The sequence below is a fragment of the Petaurus breviceps genome, unplaced genomic scaffold (assembly GCF_028583685.1).
Source record: "Petaurus breviceps papuanus isolate PSGF00001 unplaced genomic scaffold, PetGlider_PUasm1.0 90977, whole genome shotgun sequence".
Taxonomy (NCBI): Eukaryota; Metazoa; Chordata; class Mammalia; order Diprotodontia; family Petauridae; genus Petaurus; species Petaurus breviceps.
This window is the reverse complement of record NW_027187391.1, coordinates 41,218,336-41,238,807: the sequence shown is the minus strand read 5'-3', so window position 1 is coordinate 41,238,807 and position 20,472 is coordinate 41,218,336. Positions and strand designations below refer to the sequence as shown.

Sequence of the window (20,472 nt, the reverse complement as noted above, 5' to 3'; positions counted from 1 at the left end):
TAAGACCTATCCCGAAAATAAGCCCTATTGAGATTGCTACTGTAGTGAAGGTGATCCCCTGCGCTACTCGCTACATTATGGTGCCCTCTGTATGCACTGTTCCCCCCCCCCCCATGAAACGCACGCTGCGCTCCAAGCTGCATCCAATCAGAGCTGCAGCAGTGAGCGCGTCATCCTGTTCTTCCCCAGTGATTTGCTTGCTGGCACCATTGAGAGCAGTGCCGCGGAGGAGAGCTGAGGCACGACAACATAAGCCCTCCCCTGAAAATAAGCCCTCTGGTGTTTTTCTTTCCAAAAACAATAATAAGACAGTGTCTTATTATTGGGGAAACACGGGTAAGTAGTTTACTATCTTTCCCAATGCAAGATCCTGATACTGTATTTACTTTTAAAAATTACTTTGGTGCTGCATAATCAGAACAACTTTGAGGTATAGCCTGTTGGCTTCTGGGGTACAATTTTGAAGTAGAAAGTTTTGCTACCATTAGTTCCCACTGTGGGAATATCTGAGAAATATAGACTGGGCAGGTAAGAGTGTGGCCACCTGGACAGAGTTTTGAAGCCCTGCAGGGATGGAAGTAGTATGGCAGTAGTAGGGGCAAAGTTTCCGGTCTGCCAGCATAGCAATATTCCATTACATTCAATACAAATCAGTTCTTTCTTTGTATGGTCCTGCTGAATAGATGGTATCACGTCTTAATTTGGTATTAATGTCTGGATATTTTAATTGCATTTTCCCATGAGTGAGAGGAACTAGAAGATGCTTGTTTGACTCGATTACAAAATGCCAGAAGGGAAGTAATATATAATAAAGCTAGAAATGTAGGTTAAAGCCAGGCTATGAAGGGCTTTAAATGCCAAATGAGAATTTTTATTTGATCCTAAAGGTGACAGGGGCCCTCTGGGGTATGAGTGACAAGGTCAGACCTGTTCTTTGGGGAAAATAATTTCCATCAGGCAAGATTAGAGTGGGGAGAAACCAATTAAGAGGTCTTTACAGTAGTCTAAGTGAGAAGTGAGGAGGACTTGAACTGGGGGGTTGGGGGTGGCCACATGAGTAGAGAAAAGTGGACAGACAGGAGAGATGCTGTAGTGATAGAATCAGCAAAATTTAGCAACTTCTTGGATATGTGGGGTGAGGGAATATGAAACACTGAGGACAATGTAGAGTTGAAAGGACCAACTATGGGGTTGAGATAAGGATCTGAGAAAGTACTAGGAGGTTGAGGGATTGGAGGTATCAATGAGGTTAAAAAAATCGTTATAGGAGGATGAGACATAGGGAGAGATGGAATAATAGGAGGTTTTGGTCAGAGAGTGGAATGTTAGAGCTAGATTGTAGAGAGACTTGATTTCTTTTAGAAGACAATAAATGTTTATTAAGTGTCAGCCATGTACTAATGACTGTGATGGGTGGGAGACAAAGTTTAGATAAGATATTGTCCCTGCCCTCAAGAAGCTTGCACTTTGTTATTGGGGATAAGATACTGACACAGTTATAATATACAGTATTCTATAAGTGCATCAAAGAGTTAAAAAAAAAAGTACTGTGGAAGAAGGTTAATACCAAATAGATGGGTGGGGTGAAGAATTTCATTTTTATTTTGTAAGCAATGGGAAGCATCTAAGCATTTTGAGCAGATGAATAATTGGATAATATTCATGCCTAAGGAAAACTAATTTGGCAACTATTTGTAGGTTGAATTGGAGGAGTCCAGGCTGAAGACTGGGAATCTGTTTAGTTAGGCTATTGTGATAGATTTGGTAGGAGGTAATGAGGGAACTGTACTGGGGTGGTTGTCAGTGGAAACAGAAAAGAGCACATGAGAGCATTGTTGAAGACTTGGAAGCTAACAGGATATAGGAGGCATCCTTTGTTAGCGTCTGAGAGATACTGGCTTTGTTTCCTACTTCTTCATGATGTCAACATTGCAGCAATAATATGATCATGAAGGAAAACCAGAAAAGGAGTGCAGAACACAGAGTGGGAAGAATGATCTTGGAGTTTTCTCCACCTCATATTTTCCATATGACACTATCATTGTCATTTTATTTTTCACTTAATTCTTCTCATTACTAGAAATCTATTTTCTCTTCCCTCTCCCACTGAGAAAAAAAGAAAAACAAAACCCTTGTAACAAATTTGCATAGTCTAGCAAAACAAATTCTTGCATTGACTGTATCCAAAAAGTATGTCTAAATTTGCACCCTCATTATCATTTTAAAAAATCACACAGTCACTTTGAAGTCCTAGGAAAAAGTGCTATGAAAATAAAAGATTCTTTCACAAGGTTTAATACAAAAGGGAGCACAGAATAGAAATGTCCCTTTGCTTCATAGTTGCCAAGAATTAAGTGCTTGTAAACTTCAGGTGATGAAAATTGGCTGTGGAAGCTTGGTGGATCCTGCCAGCATAAATTTGGAGGCTTTCATTATAGCACCTTATTCTTGTTGAATAGTGCCTTTGTAAAGAATCTGTTTGTTTTGAAAGTTTAACATTCAAAACAAATGAACGGAATCCTTTTTGGGTGATGACTGGGAAGTGTGGGAGTTTGTATCACACTTTTGGTTAGAAAGAAACTCAGGGAAGAAACTCAATCTCTTCTTTCCTCTATAATTGAGATCCTTTGAAAATAGTGCAGTTCAGGCTTTTCATCTTTATATTTTTTTGGCCCAGTTTATTGATGAGAGGTGGAGGAAAGTAGTAATAACTTTCAGTGTGAATTTTCACAAGATGCATAAATATCTTTGCAAAAACTTCAAGTAGGAAATATTTTTTTTGGAGCTCCTGAAGGAAAAACAAATATTTACCAAGCTCTGCCTATCATTGTTTGTTCTTCCTACCTCTATATTTCCATTAATAACTATCAAAGGTTACATTCAATGCCTCAAGTAGTTTTTAGAGTTCTCCATTAATTAGCAAGGTTTTGAACTGGACTGCTGAAGCCTGTGTGGTCAGGGGTTTTGAAGAAACTCATGACTTATTTTAGTACTGCTACCAGGAATAGCGAAAGCTATTCCATGAGATATAGTCATTCTAAAAATCTCTGCACCTGTTGTTTTAGTCTTATAAGTTTTTTTAGGTTGTAGTTTGTAAATAGATTTTTCTGAGGGTATTTTGGCTTCTCTAACTTGCCATCCTCATCTTTATCAGTACTGAAAATAATGAAGTTGGCACCAATATTTTTACCTAATTTACCACATAATTCCTGGGGTGGGCAGCTCCTTGAGGTAGGGTTCTACAGAAGTGGAGCTGAGGGACTGCTCTCTCTTCCCCTGAGGTTGCTAGAATAAAGAAAGCTAGAAAACCAGAAGTTGTTTATGGGTAGGTTGTTTATTATCGAGGCTCTCCTTATGGGATTCTTTGAGTAAGTAAATTGGCAACTGTTTTGATTTTATGTCTTTAATTTTTTTATTTTAGTTTTCAACATTCATTTCCACAAGATTTTGAGTTCCAGATTTTCTCCCCATCTCTCCCCACCCCCACCCTAAGATGGCAAGCATATTGATTACCCCTTCCCCCAGTGTTTTGACCTTATTTCACACAGCATTTCCAAGGCACAACACTTTTCCCTCCTTCTATTGCTGTCAAACTGACCCTGAAATTTTATCTCTCTTGTGAATTCCATCCATCTCCACTGGATGAAAGGTGTCCTGCATGACTCTTGCTATACATGTAAGCCCCCAAATTAATTTACTTCTTCAACTAATCCTCTGTCCATAAATGGAATTCTCTGCTTTATGTACCTTTCTAAGTAGAGCTACCTCCTCTCAGAATCATAACACTTTAGAAGGGAAATTGAACCATCTATTCTGATCTAGCAAAGATCTCCACTGAGTGCAAACAGCCACTTGGAGCCCTCCAGTGCCTTAGTACCACCTGAGGCAGTCTATCTGACTTTGGTTAGGTCTAATTGTTAGGGAAGTTTTTCTTTATCTCAAGTTTAAATTTGCTTCTTTGCAACTTCTGTCCAAGGCTCCTAGTAGTACCTTCTGGGGCCAAGCAAAACAAGTTTAATCTTTTTACATGAGAGCCTCCCCTTCTTTGTCCTTTCTTTCCCTGCTCCATATGTTTTATATTTAAAAAAATAAAATTAATTCAAAGTTACAGATTTATGACATCAATTTACATCTTTACTTAATTTATTACAATTTACATCTTTACTTAATATATATACTTAAAGCATGTGGGAGAGTGTTCATCCACTATTTATCCAAGACATTTATATCTACATCTTTTCCAAATGTTGGATAGGGATTATAGATTTATAGGAACTGATTCCAGTTTATAATCATTGAGTCCAATGTCTCATTTTACAGATGAGAAAACTGTGGTCCAGGCTTCTGCCCAGAGTCATACAGCTGTAACTGTCTTACCAGATTTGAACTCAAGAAGATGGGTCTTCCTGACTCCAGGCCTGGCACTCTATCCACTTAGCCACCTATCCTCCTTGGAGTTAAGGAAGACCTGAGTTCAAATTCAGCCTCAGGTACTTATTAGCTGTGTGACCTGGCGCAAGTCACTTAACCTTGTTTGCCTCAGTTTTTTTTTTCTTTTTCAAATGCTTTATTAACTTCTAATTTACATCATTCATTTCCACCAGATTTTGAGTTGCAACTTTTCTCCCCATTTTTCCCCTACCAACTGCCCCAAAATAGCAGTCCCACAGGATATCCCCTTCTCCAGTCTGCTCTCTCCCATATCTTTTCCCATACTCCTTTCGACTTTTCCGGTAGGGCATGGTGGATCTCTATGCCCCAGTGCCTGTATAACTTATTTCCCAATTACATGTAAAATAGTATTAATAATAGTAAGTATATATATATATATATATATATATATATGTATTTTTTTTAAACATTTGATTTTAAAACTTTGAATTCCAGATTCATTCCCTTCCTCCCTTGTCACCCACCCTTACTGGGAAGATAAGCAATTCAGTATAGGTTTTACCTGTATAGCTAATGCAAAACATTACCATAACAGATATATTATAAAAGACTATTTCCCTCCCTCTTATCCCACCTCCCACTTGTTCTATTCTCTACCTTGATCCTGTCCCTTTTCAAAAGTGGGTGCTTCCAACTTCCCTCCCCCCCAGCCTGCCCTCCCTTCCATCATCCCCCCTCTCATCCGCTTTCCCGCTACTCTCTTGTAGGGTGAGATACCCTATTTAGTGTGTATGTCATTCCCTCCCCAAGCCAAATTCAATGAAAATAAGGTTGACCCATTCCCTTTTGCATTCCTATTCTTCCCCTCCATTGTAGCCATTTTCCCTTGCCTCTTCTATATGAGATAGTTTACCTCATTCTGTCTCTTCCCATCTCCTCTCATTATATTCCTCTATCACCTCTTAAATTAACCTTTTAAGTATCATCCCTTCCTATTAAATTGGTCCTGTGCCCTCTATCTATGTATACCTGTAAACATATATACACAAATTCACATATGTATTCATATACCCGTATACCCTCCGATATAGACATATATATGTGTGTATATATATATATATATATATATATATACATATATATTTCTATTCCCTTCAACTATTTTCATACTGAGAAAAGTTTCATCAGTTACAATTATTGTTTTTCCATGTAGGATGTTAATGGTTCAACTTTGATAAGTTCCTTATGATTTCTTTTCCCTGTTTATCTTCTCATACATCTCTTGCTTCTTGTATCTGAATGTCAGATTTTCTATTCAACTCTGGTTTTTTCATCAAGAATACTTGAAAGTCCTCTATTCTACTGAATGACCACATTTTCCCCTGAAACATGATACTCAGTTTTTCTGGGTAGGTGATTCTTGGGTTTTAATCCCAGCTCCTTTGCCCTCTGGAATACCATATTCCAAGCCCTTTGATCCCTCAGTGTAGAAGCTGCCAGATCCTGGCTTATCCTGATTGTGTTTCCACAATATTCAAATTGTTTCCTCCTGGCTGCTTGTAATATTCTCTCCTTAATCTGGAAATTCCAGAACCTGGCTATAACATTTGTAGGAGTTTTCTTTTTGGGATCTTTTTCAGGAGGTGATTGGTGGATTCTTTCAACCTCTATTTTGCCCTTTGGTTCTAAAACATCAGGGCAGTTTTCTTTGAGAACTTCCTGGAGGATGATTTCTAGGTCCTTACTTTGATCATGGCTTTCAGGTACTCCAATAATTTTTAAATTATCTCTCCTGGATCTATTTTCCATGTCAGTGGTTTTCCCAATGAGATATTTCACATTGTCTTCTATTCTTTCATTTGTTTGGATCTGTTTAACAGCATTTTGATTTCTCATAAAGTCATTAGCTTCCATTTGCTCCAATCTAATTCTGAAGGAATGATTCTCCTCAGTGAACTTTTGAGATTCTTTTTCTATCTGGCAAATTTATCTTTTTAAGGCATTCTTCTCTTCATTGCCTTTTGAGCCTCTTTTGCCATTTGAGTTAGTCTGTTTTTTAAGGTCTTATTTTCCTCAGTCAGGCTGTTGACTCTTATTTCATAATTTTCTTGTATCGTTCTCATTTCTCTTCCCAATTTTTCCTCCACTTCTCTTATCTGCTTCTTAAGGTCCTCTGTGGCATGTAACCAGCTTGTATTTTTCTTGGAAGCTTTTGTTGCAGGAGTTCTGACTTCACTGTCTTCCTCCTGTTCCATGCTTTCCTCCTTTTTGTCCCCAAAATAGGAGTCTAATGTTGGATTCTTCTGTTTGTTTTGCTTCCTTTGCCTGGTCATGTTGCCACTCAATTACTTGACTTTTGGGCTTTTTGCCGCAGTAGGACTCTGCCACCAGACAGGGTAGCTTCATACCAAATGCAGGGGTTTTCTCAGCTGCCAGAGGTATTAGTTGGGGACCCTCTCTGAAGCCTCCAGATGCTCTGGCAAGCTGGTCACACACCCTAGGACCTCCACCCTAGACCACAATCCAGGTCCAAGGAGGTTAAAGCAAGAGGGATTACCCCTTAGACTGGTGCTTGGTCCCCCTACACTCTGCAGGTCAGGAGCTGAAGCTGCCATGTAGCTTCTCGCCCTGGGGGGGTGCAAAAGCCAATGCACTCCCAACTACTGGGTCCCAAAATCCATGCTACACTGACCTCTCACTTTGTCCTTAGCATCTATGTGTTGATAATTCTGGATCGCCACAGCTGCTGGTGATCTGGAGTCCCTCCAACTGGTGGTTGGTTAGGCCCATCTTGGGGCTAAAACCTCAGTGTAGGGCTGGGCTAGGCTCCCAGAGTGCTGCGCTGGCTGATTCCTGCCAGCCTACTGTGCTGTCGTCAGTGGGAGTTAGCTTCTCTGTGTAATTTTGTGGGTTCTGTAGCTCCAAAGTTTGTTTTAGAGTCCCCTTTTACATGGATTGGAGGTGGTGGGAACCAGAGTTGAGTGGAGGTCCTGTCTCTACTCCACCATCTTGACTCTGCCCCACCTCAGTTTCTTAATTGAAAAATAAGCTGGAGAAGGAAATGGCAAATCACTCCAGTATCTTTGCCGAGAAAATCCCAAATGAGATCACAAAGAATTGGACATGAGTGAAACAGCTGAACAATATTGTATATCTGGTGTTGTGAGGAGAAAGCTTGAATTGCTCTTAAATAAATATATTTATTTAAAAAATAATTTAATAATTTTTTTGTTTTTTATATCACTTATATTTTTCACTCTCAGAGAACCATACCTTATAACAAAGAATTTAAAAAAAAATTTAAAAATTAAACTAATACATCAAGAAAATCTGATGTTATTTGCACTCTGTTATAAACATAGCCCCCCACCTCTGCAAAGAAGGGCAGAGGAAGGGAAAAGAATGATATGCCTCATTCTCTTGACGAATTGAAGATATACCATTCTTTTACAGAAGGGTGGCTTATTAAAAAATAGGCTGCTTTTGATTATTATATACTTATTGGCTTAAACCTAAGCAGGAATTCCTCTTATTAAGAATGCAAAGACTGGCACAGGGAAAGATTACAAGAGCAATTTAGTTGATTAACATGGTGATAATCAACTGAACTTCATCAAAGTTAAAACTGGCCTTGGAATGGCAGCTGCATTCTCTTACAAGGCTATAAAGGTGAAGGCTGAGGGAAAATGGAAAAATGTTATTTTTCAACTTTTGATAAGAAATTGACTGGGCTGTTGAACTGAGTGTCAGAAAAGCAGAAATTGATATCTGGTATCAACATTTTAGTGACTAGGCAAGAAATCAGCATTAATAAGAAAGTGCAGTTTCAATGTCTCAGATAATGAAATGGAAAGTTACAAAAGTTGAGAGTGGAAATATAAAGTACTTGAATAACACATTTTCTGTGCTGTCATCCAGTGTTCAAATTAGTTTTTCAAACTTAAAAGGCTTTTAAAGTTTCAAATCTGGGAAAAAGACAATAGTCTAGATCAGTGACATTTGACAGCATTTTTGGTTCTGGACACATTATAGGAAATAACACACCACATGTTCTACTGAGGAACAATGAATAAAATCAGGGTCCTATGTCAGCATCAATATACTGGTTCCTTGATCCCAAAGCATCTGCCCCAGTGGTCTTGCCAGGGTGCTCCAAATTCCCCAATTACCTTGTTCTTAGGTAAAGACAATAAAGCCATGTGAAAATGCAGATGTTACCTGAGAGGAATAAAACATTAAACAGTTTTGAGTTATTATCATCTTAGTTCAAATTAGTCATTCATTTGTTTAGTCAGAGCCTTGAGAGAATTGGAAATGGATGCTTTTTAATAGTATAAGTATCAGGAAAAATTTGGAGTATGGGAACCACATTGGTTGGGAAGGGGAAGGGGACCCTCAAGTACCAGGATGTTGAGTATCTAGAAGTAATATGGAGGGTAATGGTAGCAGTAATTGGAAAGGTTGATAAGAGTGATGAGAGTACCAAATAGGGAACAGGACTTTGAGAAGAAATATTTTTGGCTTATGTGGTTCCAGACCCTATATGTTAGCTGGGAAGAAAGATGGATATGTTTCTGAAGAAGCATACTTATTTTGCATGATGCATTTAGGAGAATAGAGAATCATGAAATAATGTCTGTCACGTGCTAACAGAGTGGTGACAGCAGTTCCTAGTGACTTGGGCCCCACTCTGGTTTCTTCACAAGATGTGCTGAATAGGAAGGGTTTGGGACAAAATTATTCCATTATAATTGCACAACTTTAAAAATTCTGATTATGTGAGCAAAAATTTCAGAGAACTCTTAGTTAACTATAAAAATAAGAGTCATCTCTTATGGACAGGAAAAGTTCTTTAGCTATAATCCTGACATATAAAATTGGCTAACAGGAAAAAAAATCTTCTTCCCCTCTCCCCTTATATATTAAGTAACTTGTTTTTAAAACAAAGGACCTAATCTGATTGAAAGTCCCTATATATAAAGTGAGTATGACTAAATTTTAGTGTATCAATTGGTTGAATTCAGCCAAGTAACTTTATTTTCCCTACAAGATACAGAATACCTCTAATTGAAATGTTAATTTCCAGCCAGTTTCTTAAGTGTTATGTTGATAAAATCTGAGTATGCTTCTTTTTTTTTCTTTTTGGAGGGCAATTGGGGTGAAGTGACTTGCCCAAGGTCACACGGCTAGTTTTTGCGTTAAGGGTCTGAGGCTGGATTTGAACTCAGGTCATCCTGATTCCAGGGCCAGTGCTCTATTCACTGTGCTACCTAGCTGCCCCATGAGTATGCTTCTTGAATAAGAATTGCTGATGCAACTTTTTCAATCACATGATGTATTTTCAGAGGACAAATTCGACTGTATCTACATTTTTAAAAGATTATATATTGGAAGAGCTGTATCTATATACCTGGTACATAGTGTAATAGATAAAGAGCTGACCTCAGAATCAGAAAGACCTGGGTTCAAGTTCTGCGTTTTTATATATACTGCCTGTATAACACTGGCCAAGACACTTAACCTCCCAATGCCCTAGGCAACTCTCTAAGACTTTCGATTACAGACTATCAATCTGCTTTTGTAGAAAAAAATTTTTTAGGTGTTCCCTTATAACAGTGACATCATAAATTTGGTCCAAAAATAAATATTGTCCTATCTTTGAACAGATTGTAACAAACCTAAAGATTAACATAGAAATTTAACAGATTACCATTTCAGACAAGTTTGTTTCATGTTTAGTTTTTTTTTTTTAAAGCAATCAGGGTTAAGTAACTTGCTCAAGGTTACATGGCCAGTTATTTCCGGGTATGGTGCTAAGTATCAGAGCCAGGATTTGATCCCAGGTCATCCCGACTCTGGGGCCGGTGTTGTTTCATGTTTAGAAAGTTAGTCTTACTCAATATTTCTGACTCTTTTAGCTTGAGTCATAAATTCTAGGAAAATTGCATTGGGATATTTCATCAGTAAAACAAGAACAGTTACGCCACTAGTGATTTATATAACGTGCTTTGAGCTCTGTAGATGAAAGCAGTGTTGATATTGTGACTTTTCAAGACTTAGACCAGATTGAGTCTTTCAGTGTTTGTCTCCTTTTAAAAATTGTCTTAAGTCTCCAAAAGAATTTACACAGACTATGCTTCTAGCCTCTTGTTTTATACAGTCTAGTAAGCCTTAGTTCCAAGTTTTGACATAATAGTTTATTATAAATTAAGAACTCTAATCATACAATTTATTTTTACACCAGCTTTTAAAACAATTCTCCTTGATATTCTAAGTTTCTTTTTTTAATTGCCCATCAGAACAAAAATGTTTGTCGTTCCTTGGAACTTCACCATAATTAGTTCCTTAGGATCAATATCTGTGCTACAGATAATGAAGCTTGCATAGTGGGATTTCTCATGAGAGAAAGTCCCTGCCTGATATACCATACCAACATAAAAGATATACTCTCCATTGTAAGTGCTTGTTTGGCAGTGTAGCAGCAAGCACCCCAGTGTCCCCAGGGTGCCTGCTCACACAGGTTCTTGGATCTGCTTTGTTAAAGGAAAGTAACTCAAAATGGGTTAACAAGCTTACTTTAATCAGTCAGACATATATCGTTTACCTTGTTCAGGAGAAAAGGTCAGCACCCTGAACCTCAAAGTATACAGGCATAATTATCAAGACAGAAACATCAAATAGACAGATTTCCAAACTGTCCAACCATTACATCCATACCCAGTCAACATCTGGGTTTCCACATTCTGGGTTTTTCAAAGCCGGGGGACTCTCAACAACGGCTTCCCAGAATTCAGATCAAATCACAGAACATTTCTCAAAGTGAGTCCCAAAACAAAGCTACACATCAGGGCTTATATAGCCTTCTCCTGGCTCAGAGAATGTAACAACCTTATTGACCCACTGGCCAATCAAAAAGTATCTACTGAAAAACAAGCCTCCCTCCCCAGGCTTCTGGTGCACTTTAGCCTAGGGGCAGGGAAGATCTTTAAAATTTACATTCTTATTACATTCGGCCCCAAGATCTTTCATGCCCATAGCATAGACAATTTACTTTTGAATTAGCACTGAACATTTCTTAGGTCACATTTTCAAAGTACAGAACTAAAGTTACCAAAGTGGCCACTGGCCCTTAAACAAACACAAAGTACATTCTTAGGTTACATTTTCAAGGTACAGAACCAAAGTTACCAAAGTGGCCACTGGGCCTTAAACAAACACAAAGTACATAGCATTATCACTTCAATTCAGAACAAGAGTTCAAATAAAGTTCTGGGGGGAGGGGAGTGTCCTTCCCCTCACACAGCTCCAGCCCCAGCTTCCAAGCACAGAGAGGGGGCTGGGCAACAAAACCAACAAGGTGGGGTCCCTGGGGATCCAAGGCACTTCATCCCACCCACCATAGTCACAAGTCCATCCTCCCCCTGGGTCCCAAACTGTGGGATGCAGCCAGGAAACACATTCAGTGCCCCTGCTTTGCTGCTCAGTTCTTATCTTTTCCTGTGGCTGAATTCCGAACTCCTAGGCTCCTTCTCCTCCCGCAGGCGGCAGCCGCTCCTGGCTTCTGCCCAGGTCCCGATGCAGGCAGCTCACCATTCCCGCTCTCAGCTCAGCGAAGTCTGCATGCAGGCCACTTTTCTCTCCTGGTCCATGGCTCCACAGAGTCACAGCTACCACAACTGGGAAACAAACAATTATCCCAGCCCCCATACTTTCCTTTTACTCTGCAGATCCTGTTCGTGACGCCATTTGTAGCAGCAAGCACCCCAAGCGTCCTCAGGGTTTTCAGCTACCACAGGTTCTTGGATCTGCTTTGTTAAAGGAAAGCAACTCAAAATGGGTTAACAAGCTTACTTTAATCAGTCAGACATATATCGTTTACCTTGTTCAGGAGAAAAGGTCAGCACCCTGAACCTCAAAGTATACAGGCATAATTATCAAGACAGAAACATCAAGTAGACAGATTTCCAAACTGTCCAACCATTACATCCATACCCAGTCAACATCTGGGTTTCCACATTCTGGGTTTTTCAAAGCCGGGGGACTCTCAACAACGGCTTCCCAGAATTCAGATCAAATCACAGAACATTTCTCAAAGTGAGTCCCAGACCCCTGCAACAACAGCACTGTCCCTCACCAGTGGACAGTATTCACTCTGTCTGCAGGACAGTCTCCAGACCCCTGCAACAACAGTACTGTCCCTCACCAGTGGACAGTATACACTCTCTGTCTGCAGGACAGTCGCAGGCCTTCTTAGCGAACAGCCAGGTTCCAGGACTTCTTCAACAAAAGGACTGTCTTTCACCAGTGGACAAATCTGGCAAAACAACATCAAAACAGACAGACAAAGTACCAGCAAAACAGCCATGTCTCCTCAGTCCTTGGCAGCTCAGGGGGCAAGTCTCAAAAGTCCAGGGCAATTCAAAGCGGCCACCAGCAATTCTCTTGGTCTCTCTCTCTCTCTCTCTCCACGAGGTGCTGCTTCCAAAAAGATCCTCCGCCTCTCTCTCTTGTCTCTCCAAATCTACATCACCAGCTCCTCCCAGTTCAGGACTTTCTTTTCACATCAACAAGCCCATCCCACAGGTGGGATTAACAAACTCTGGGTTTTAACACAATCAATTTGAAAACCAAGCCAATACAGGGGAATCTTTAATTGCCATTACTATCACATTCCACCCCTCCAGGATCCTTGGCCTTACAATCTCAATCTAAATGGCCATGGATCCTGGAACAAATAGAGGCACTATGCTATAAAAGATATACTCTCCATTGTAAGTGCTTGTTTGGCAGTAGCTTGGCAGCTGAAACAATCTTAGCCATCTATGCACGATTTGGCACAGCTCAGTTTGTGGTTATCCATAAGAGTTGCTTGTTGAACCTCTTTATTCTTAGGTAGAACTTTTTCTTCTTGCTCTGTTAGTGTTCCTCCACTTTCACTATCCATTCCCTGGCTATTGTTATATTGCCAACATGACATTATTATTGTTCCTGGTTGACTGTTTTATAGCAGAATACGAACAGACTACCAACCTAATAAGATTGAAGAGACTGAGGGCCCATTAAACAGATGAGACTTACGCTCTGTAGCTTAGTTAGGCACTTTGCCTACTATGAAATAGATTAGAACCCCAAATGTTGCTAGTGAAGTAGATATTAATATGTTGACTTCTTCATCTGCTATTTTTGGTGACTTCTCTTAATTTCCTTTTTTCCTCTTTCTTCTCCACCCTTGTCCCTTAGAGTTGTAAAAAAAATTCTCATAAGTTTTCTTTCTTTTTTTGTTATTTTATTTTTCTCAGTTACATGTAAAAACAGTTTTTTAACATTTGTTTTTAAAACTTTGAGTTCAAAATTCTTGCCCTTCTTCTCTCCCCTCCTCCATTGAGAAGGCAAGCAATTCAACATAGGTTATACATGTGTAGTCATGCAAAACATATCCATAATAGTCATGAACACATAGACATAAAGCTCAAGAAAAATAGAGTTAAAAATATGCTTCATTCTGTATTCATATACCATCAGTTCTTTCTCTGGGGATAGATAGCATTTTTCATTATAAGTCCTTCAGAGTTGTCTTGGATCATTGTAGTGCCAGAAAAATCAAATCATTCATAACTCATCATCTTACAATATTGCTGTTACTTTGACACAGTACATATCACTTTGCATCAACCCATACAAGTCTTTCCAAGTTTTTCTGAGAGCATCCTGCTCATCATTTCTTATAGTATAATGGTATTCCTTCATAATCACATACCACAACTTGTTTAGCCATTCCCCAATTGATCTCATAAGCTTTTTGAAGAGGACTCTGGCAATGTGGAAGGAGCTGTACATTTAAACTCAGCAATCTCATTGCTGGGAACGTAATTTAGCTCTGTAAATAAAAATATTTGTAACTGCTTTATTTGTCCTACTACTGCCCAAATCAGGGGTAGTGAACCTGTGGCCTCAAGGTCACATGGGGCCCACTGGGTCCTCAAGTGTGACCCTTTGAATCCAAACTCCATAGAATAAATCCTTTTATTAAAGACTTTGATTAGAATGTGCTCCTTCCTCATCTCTCACTCACAGAATTTCTAATTTCCTCCAAAACAATTCAAATGCCACTTTCTGTAATAGGAAGCCCATCTTCCTCTCAGTTTCTATTTCCCTCCCATAGAAATTACTTTTTTATATCACATTTAATTTTCTTTGTAGATGTTGTTTTCCCTAAATAGGATGTAAACTCCTTTAGGGCAGTTTCATTTTTTTCTTTGTGTTCTCAATTACCTAGCAAGGTACCTGGCATATAGCAGGAACTTAATAAATGCTTATTGAATTGAGTATATTTTGAAATATAGATATAACAGAATGTTATTGTGTGATAAAATAACACATGAAGAATACAGAGAAATACTTAAAGACATAAACAGAATAATGCAAACTAACACCAGCAGAATCAGAACAACATATACATGAACTCTCACCATATAAAGATAATAAAGGCAACAAAACTTTAAGTACGCAAATAGATATAGAAGGGCCACAAAACAAAAATATGCTATTTTGTCAGCATTTTACATTGCTGTTTTCTATAAAAGTATAAATAGTTTAGATTTAAATATTTTATTTGGGGATTTATTTCATACATTAATTGTATTTCAATTAATCAGTAAACATTTATTAAGTGCCAACTATATTCCAGGTACTGATACCAGACTAAGTGCTACTATTTATTGAGAGTTATTAATATTTTTTTTTACCAGATGTGATTTCATAGGGAATATCTGACAATGCAGATCAGTACCTATTCTACAACTTACTGTCTTAGAGAGTTGCTTTGAGTACTGAGAAGTTAAGTGACTTGGTCAGGTATGCCAATATGTGTAAGAGGCAAGACTTGAACCCAGACCTTCCTTGCTCTTCCAAGGATGGCTCTGCATACTGTCTCTCATTATTATTATTATTAGCTTTTTGGAGGAGGGGAAGCCAGGGCAATTGGGGTTAAGTGACTTGCTCAAGGTCACACAGCTAGTAAGTGTTAAGTGTTTGAGGCCATATTTGAACTCAGGTCCCCCTGAGGCCAGTGCTCTATTCACTGCCCCACCTAGCTGCCCCTGTCTCTCATTATTATTATTAAGATTATAATAATAATTGTTTTTGCTTTAACATTTTAAATGCATGCTACTATTATTTCCCAGCTTTGAATGTAAGGAAAACATGCTCCATTGAAGAGTATGTGAACTGATGCAGGGAAAAGATCCTGTAGTAACAGAATGTGTGTAGCCACCCCCCAGAGCTGTACCTTCAGGGACTCCTAGAAATATGGCAAGGAGGGAGGGCATTTTTCAATTTTTTTCACAGAGACCTCAGAATTCAAACTGACTAAAAAATTGAATTGAATTAAGTTTTATGTAGTATATTTTATGCTTTTAATAAAATCTGGTTCCTTGTGAGAGACTTGCAAGTAGATTTTTGGGAACTAGAAAAACTGTAGCAAATAAGAAAACAGGTTCTGAAAGATATGCTTACTTTTTATTTCCCTGGGTGTGTACTTCAAGGTAAGGGCAATGCTACAGCATGTCTTTGTTTAGTTTACTACTAGCCAAATCACATTCCAGATGTGACATTCCTAATTTGGTTTATTCTGACTTCATAAGAATAATCATAACTAGCACTGATATATCTGTGTGACTACATTGTATATGTAAACACATTTATAAAGTTTGCAAAGTATTTTACAAATATGATCTCATTTTATCCTCACAACAGCCCTGGTTGTTATTATCAAAGGTAAGTGCTATTAGTATTCCTATTTTACAGAAGAGGAAATTGAGGTAAACAGAGGTAAGGTCACTTGCCCAGTGTCACATAGTAAGTGTCCGAGGCTGGCTTTGAATTTGAATCTTTCTGATTCCAAATTAAACACTCTTTGCACTGTACACCTAATTGCCTAAAACTTCTCCTTTTGTGTGAAGGAAAACATTACAGAGGTCAGTGATGTGACAGAAATGGGGGGACCATTATGATTACCCATTATGGTTAGATAAGATAGTATCTTAAAGGACTTTAGTTATCTAATTTAATTACTCTGTGTGCATGAATATACTTACAACATCTGACAAGTGATTATCCAACTTCTGCTTGAAGTGATGGGGAACTCATTATCTTTTGATACAGCTCAGTTCATTCTTGGACACTTATTTATATTGGACTTCTTTATATTCTTTGAGATCTTTATATTAGATTAATTCCTATTATTTATATACTCATTGGTCCTAGTTTTTCCTTTTTAGCCACAGAGAATAAGTATATTCCACTCTAAAGTTTCTTCAGCTTTTGATCTCATTAGAGATGTAATTCATGTCTTTTCTTCGTCTTCTTTTTCTCTAGCTAAATATCCCTGGTTCCTTCAACTATTCTTCACAGGGTATAGTTCCAAGTCTCCTCACTATCCTGGTCACTTTCTTGAATCTTGTGTATATTCTCAAGGTCACTCTTAAAATGAGGAATCTAGAACTGAACACAAGATTCTAGATGGGATCTGACCAGCGCATAATAGAGTGAGATTAACATTTCCCTTGTTTTGAAAAGAAAGGTGCCTGAATGGTCCATTTGTGCAAACTGAGCAGATGCTTTTCAAGGTCTTTCTAGTCATTCTTTCCCTGGTCATTATTGGAGACAATAGTAGCCAAGTTTCTCTCCAAGTTCCTCCTTTTTAGGACTCCAAGCTACCCTTGCAGTTTGTTTTTTTGGTTGCATCAAAGTTGAGATACAAATATCACTGAATATCAGGAATAGCGGACCCTGGGCAGTTGGCAAAGCTTGACCCAAGTCTTGGAAAAGCTGAATATAGACATCATACAGTAAACTTTGTTGGCATAAACTCATTCCTTCTTCACATTAAACTTTTTTTTACTTTGGAACTCTGGAACCTAATAGATTCATATATTTTAACATTTGAAGGCTTTCCTCTACTTCCAAAATAACTTGTTACCCCTACTATTTATAATAATAGTTTAAATCTGTGATTTTGAATTTGGATAAAATGGCATAGATAATTTTGGTTTGACCAGAGGTCCAATTTTCTTAACTACTTCCCAAATCCCTCCTCCCCAACCCCCTTCCAAGATTAGGGAGAAAAGAGAAAAGTACTTCCGGTAGCTTTTTAAATTTCTCTTAACCATCTTCTGTCACTCTCAACTTATGTAATTTTTCCTTGTCTCAATTTTTAAATGGTCTGTTTGATTACATGCATATTGAAGAGGAGATCATGTCTTAATTATGTCCGTATTCTCCTCAGTACCTAGTACAGTGCCTGCTCATAGTATGTACTCAATACATTCTGGATGAATGCATGAATGGTCAAATTTCCATAATATCTGATTTCAAAATGGAAAGAAGGAAGGGATTGGCCATTGGCCCTAAGTTCTATAATTTGTTGTTTGTAACTCTGCATGTATCATATTCACTTTATCTTGACAGTTTTAATTTTCTTATCTACTAGCTTTTTGCTACTCTGTAGTAAGTAATTCCTTGGCAAAATTACCTGTGGTTAGAATTGCTGATATCAAATCAAAAGCATCTTTGTTTAGTTGCTGCATAGCACAGAAGGTGGTAGCTAGTCAGAAAGACAGTAATTAATATGCAGGAAGATATTTGCTTCATTATGATAGAAATCTGCCTGTTAGGTGGAAACTTGTCTGTGTGGGCTGATACTTTCTCGGAATATAAGGACTTGTTTGTGCATGACATGTTTAGGATTAGGTACTGGGCCACTTCTTGTTTCCACTCTAGTATCATTCAGAAGTTTGTCAGGAGTAGGACAGGTATCTTTTTGGTTCAGTATTTTAACTTGTACCTATGCTTACATAATTAGTTCTAAAAGTTTTAGACTCCTCAAATATGCTAATGAGGTTCTTATCATCCAGGACCAAAATACCCTTATAAGCAAGGCTCTGCACCGTGAGGCTATTATTATGGGGTTTTTTGAACTTTGTTTTGATCAATTTAGCACAAATCTTGTAGAGAAAGGTAACCAGTGTGAAAATAAATGTGTTTACCAAGTACCATGGTAGCAACACATGGAAATCAATTGTAAAGCTTTCCATACAGTTGGTCCTAGACAGACCTTAAAGTATTTAAACCCAAATTAGTTTCATTGAATGGGAATTTAGTGTTTTTTCTGGGTTGACTTTTTTTGTCTAGGAAGTGTGTAGGGGCAGGGTGTGGTCTTAGGAGCTCTTTCTGTCCCTCTCTAACCTCTGACTTGGATTTTTAAGTGCCTAAGGAAAATATAAACTTTAAAAAAATTTTAGGTAACAAAGAACAACATTGGCTGGTAATTAGATTCATAGCTAAGTAAAGCTTTTTATTGTAAAAGATAAAAGATAATCAAATACTAATAAAGTTGCTTTAAAATAGCTACTTTTAAGTCAATTATTAATAAAAAATATCTTAAAATCAATGCCTGCCCCGTCTCATTGGTCTGACCTTTATTTATCTACATGGGAATCATTTGTATTGTATGGATGAATAGTGAAGCAGCAGCTTTCACTATTTAGTTCCTTCTGCCAACAAGAAGGGGGAAAAATTGGTTTTCTTAGTAGCCATTCCTTAAAGAACAGTTCTTTAATCCAATGTTTCAGGATTCCCCACTTTCACCTACCTCTTTCTCATATCTTTGAATAACCTCATGCTTTAAAGAGAGTAAGCAAGGACTGGTGATTGATTACCTTTGTGACTTTAAGGGGTTGTTAACAGCCTAACAAGTGGCCTAACAAGTTAAGGGCTAAACCGGTGTGACACCTTTCCAGGGCTGCTTTCCTCAACCCTCACTTACGCTGGGAGATTGAATCCTCAGAAAGTGGACAACTGCTACACTTAAACCCTTTTGGTTAGCTACAGTTCTTTACCCCAAACTTTCTTTTGTTTCTGATTTGTACCAACAGTATAGGTCAGGGTCCAGCTTCCCTATGTCTGAACCCTAACTCGTAAATTTAGACTCTAGTACTAGAGATGTAAAGGAGTCCAGATACAGAACCAGGAAACAGATTTTCAAGGTCACAGTCCCATGTTACTTGGATTTTTTCCCCACCCAAGTAGTATTGATTTAATTTATTAATGTTTGCTTTGTAAATATCTAAAGTCTTTTTGCAGGTACATATGCATTTTCCTCTAGAAACTCTTACAGGGGCAGGTAGTTCATTTTAGAGTTCCTGTTTTCTTTTAAAACTTAGTTCTAATGCCACTCTTACATGAGGTCTTTTCTGATTCCTCCTCCTTTTCCCAATTTGCATTAAAAATATATTTTGTGTTTATTTGTGTACATATTCTCTCCCCTGATAGAATGTAATCTTCTTTTCATTTTTATGTCCCCAGTTTCTGGCTCAGATGGCTATTAATTGGTTGAGTCTTATATAGACTTACAGTCCAACAGACTTACAGTTTCTCTTACGGACTTACAGTTCAACAAAATTTTCTATAAAATAAAGTCATTTTACTCAGATTTCCCATTATGAAATCAGATTTTTCCCCCCTGGAAAACAGTTTAGCTTCTACATGTAATAAACATTCATGTGAATTTCTAAAGGTTCTATAATTTCAGAAATTCCTCCATCAGTCTTTGACATAGTGTATCAGCAATGCCATATTCACAATGCCTATAGAGATTACAAATATGCTGATATAATTATCCATCACAAAATACGTCAGGTTTGCCATTTGGGGAAATAAACTAGAAAATTTATTAAGATACCAAAAGACTGAGTCCCAAAACCAGAAAGTGAAAGCCATCAGAGTAGTTATGATATTGGCACAGGTAGATAAAGTAGAAAGCACCCACATTTTCAAGCCTTTAAAACAGAACAGGCTACCTCAGGCAAAGGTCCTCCTCTCCCCACTCACAGCAACCACCCAGCGTCCTGGAAGCACGCTCCCAGCAGCTCCGGCCCCTGGCAGTCCTCAGCAGGAGTCCTTAGCAGAAAGTCCTGCTCCCAGCAGCTCCGGCCTCTGGCAGTGCTCAGCAGGGGTCCTAACTAACAACAACAACAAAAAAAAGGCAACCGCCGCCAACTGCCAACCGCAGGACCGTTAGCT

General features: G+C 38.3%; 1 protein-coding gene and 1 long non-coding RNA gene across 2 annotated transcripts in view; one reads left to right on the top strand and one right to left on the bottom strand.

The window, feature by feature from the left end:
* SLC16A10 (solute carrier family 16 member 10) overlaps positions 1–20,472 on the top strand; it is a 165,455-nt gene that overhangs the window by 52,046 nt on the left and 92,937 nt on the right. The window lies entirely within an intron of this gene.
* LOC138152945 (uncharacterized) lies at positions 10,952–14,399 on the bottom strand. Its single transcript, XR_011166255.1, has 2 exons — positions 12,272–14,399; positions 10,952–12,068 (listed from the first exon to the last, which is right to left on the bottom strand). It is a non-coding gene; the product is annotated as an uncharacterized lncRNA (long non-coding RNA).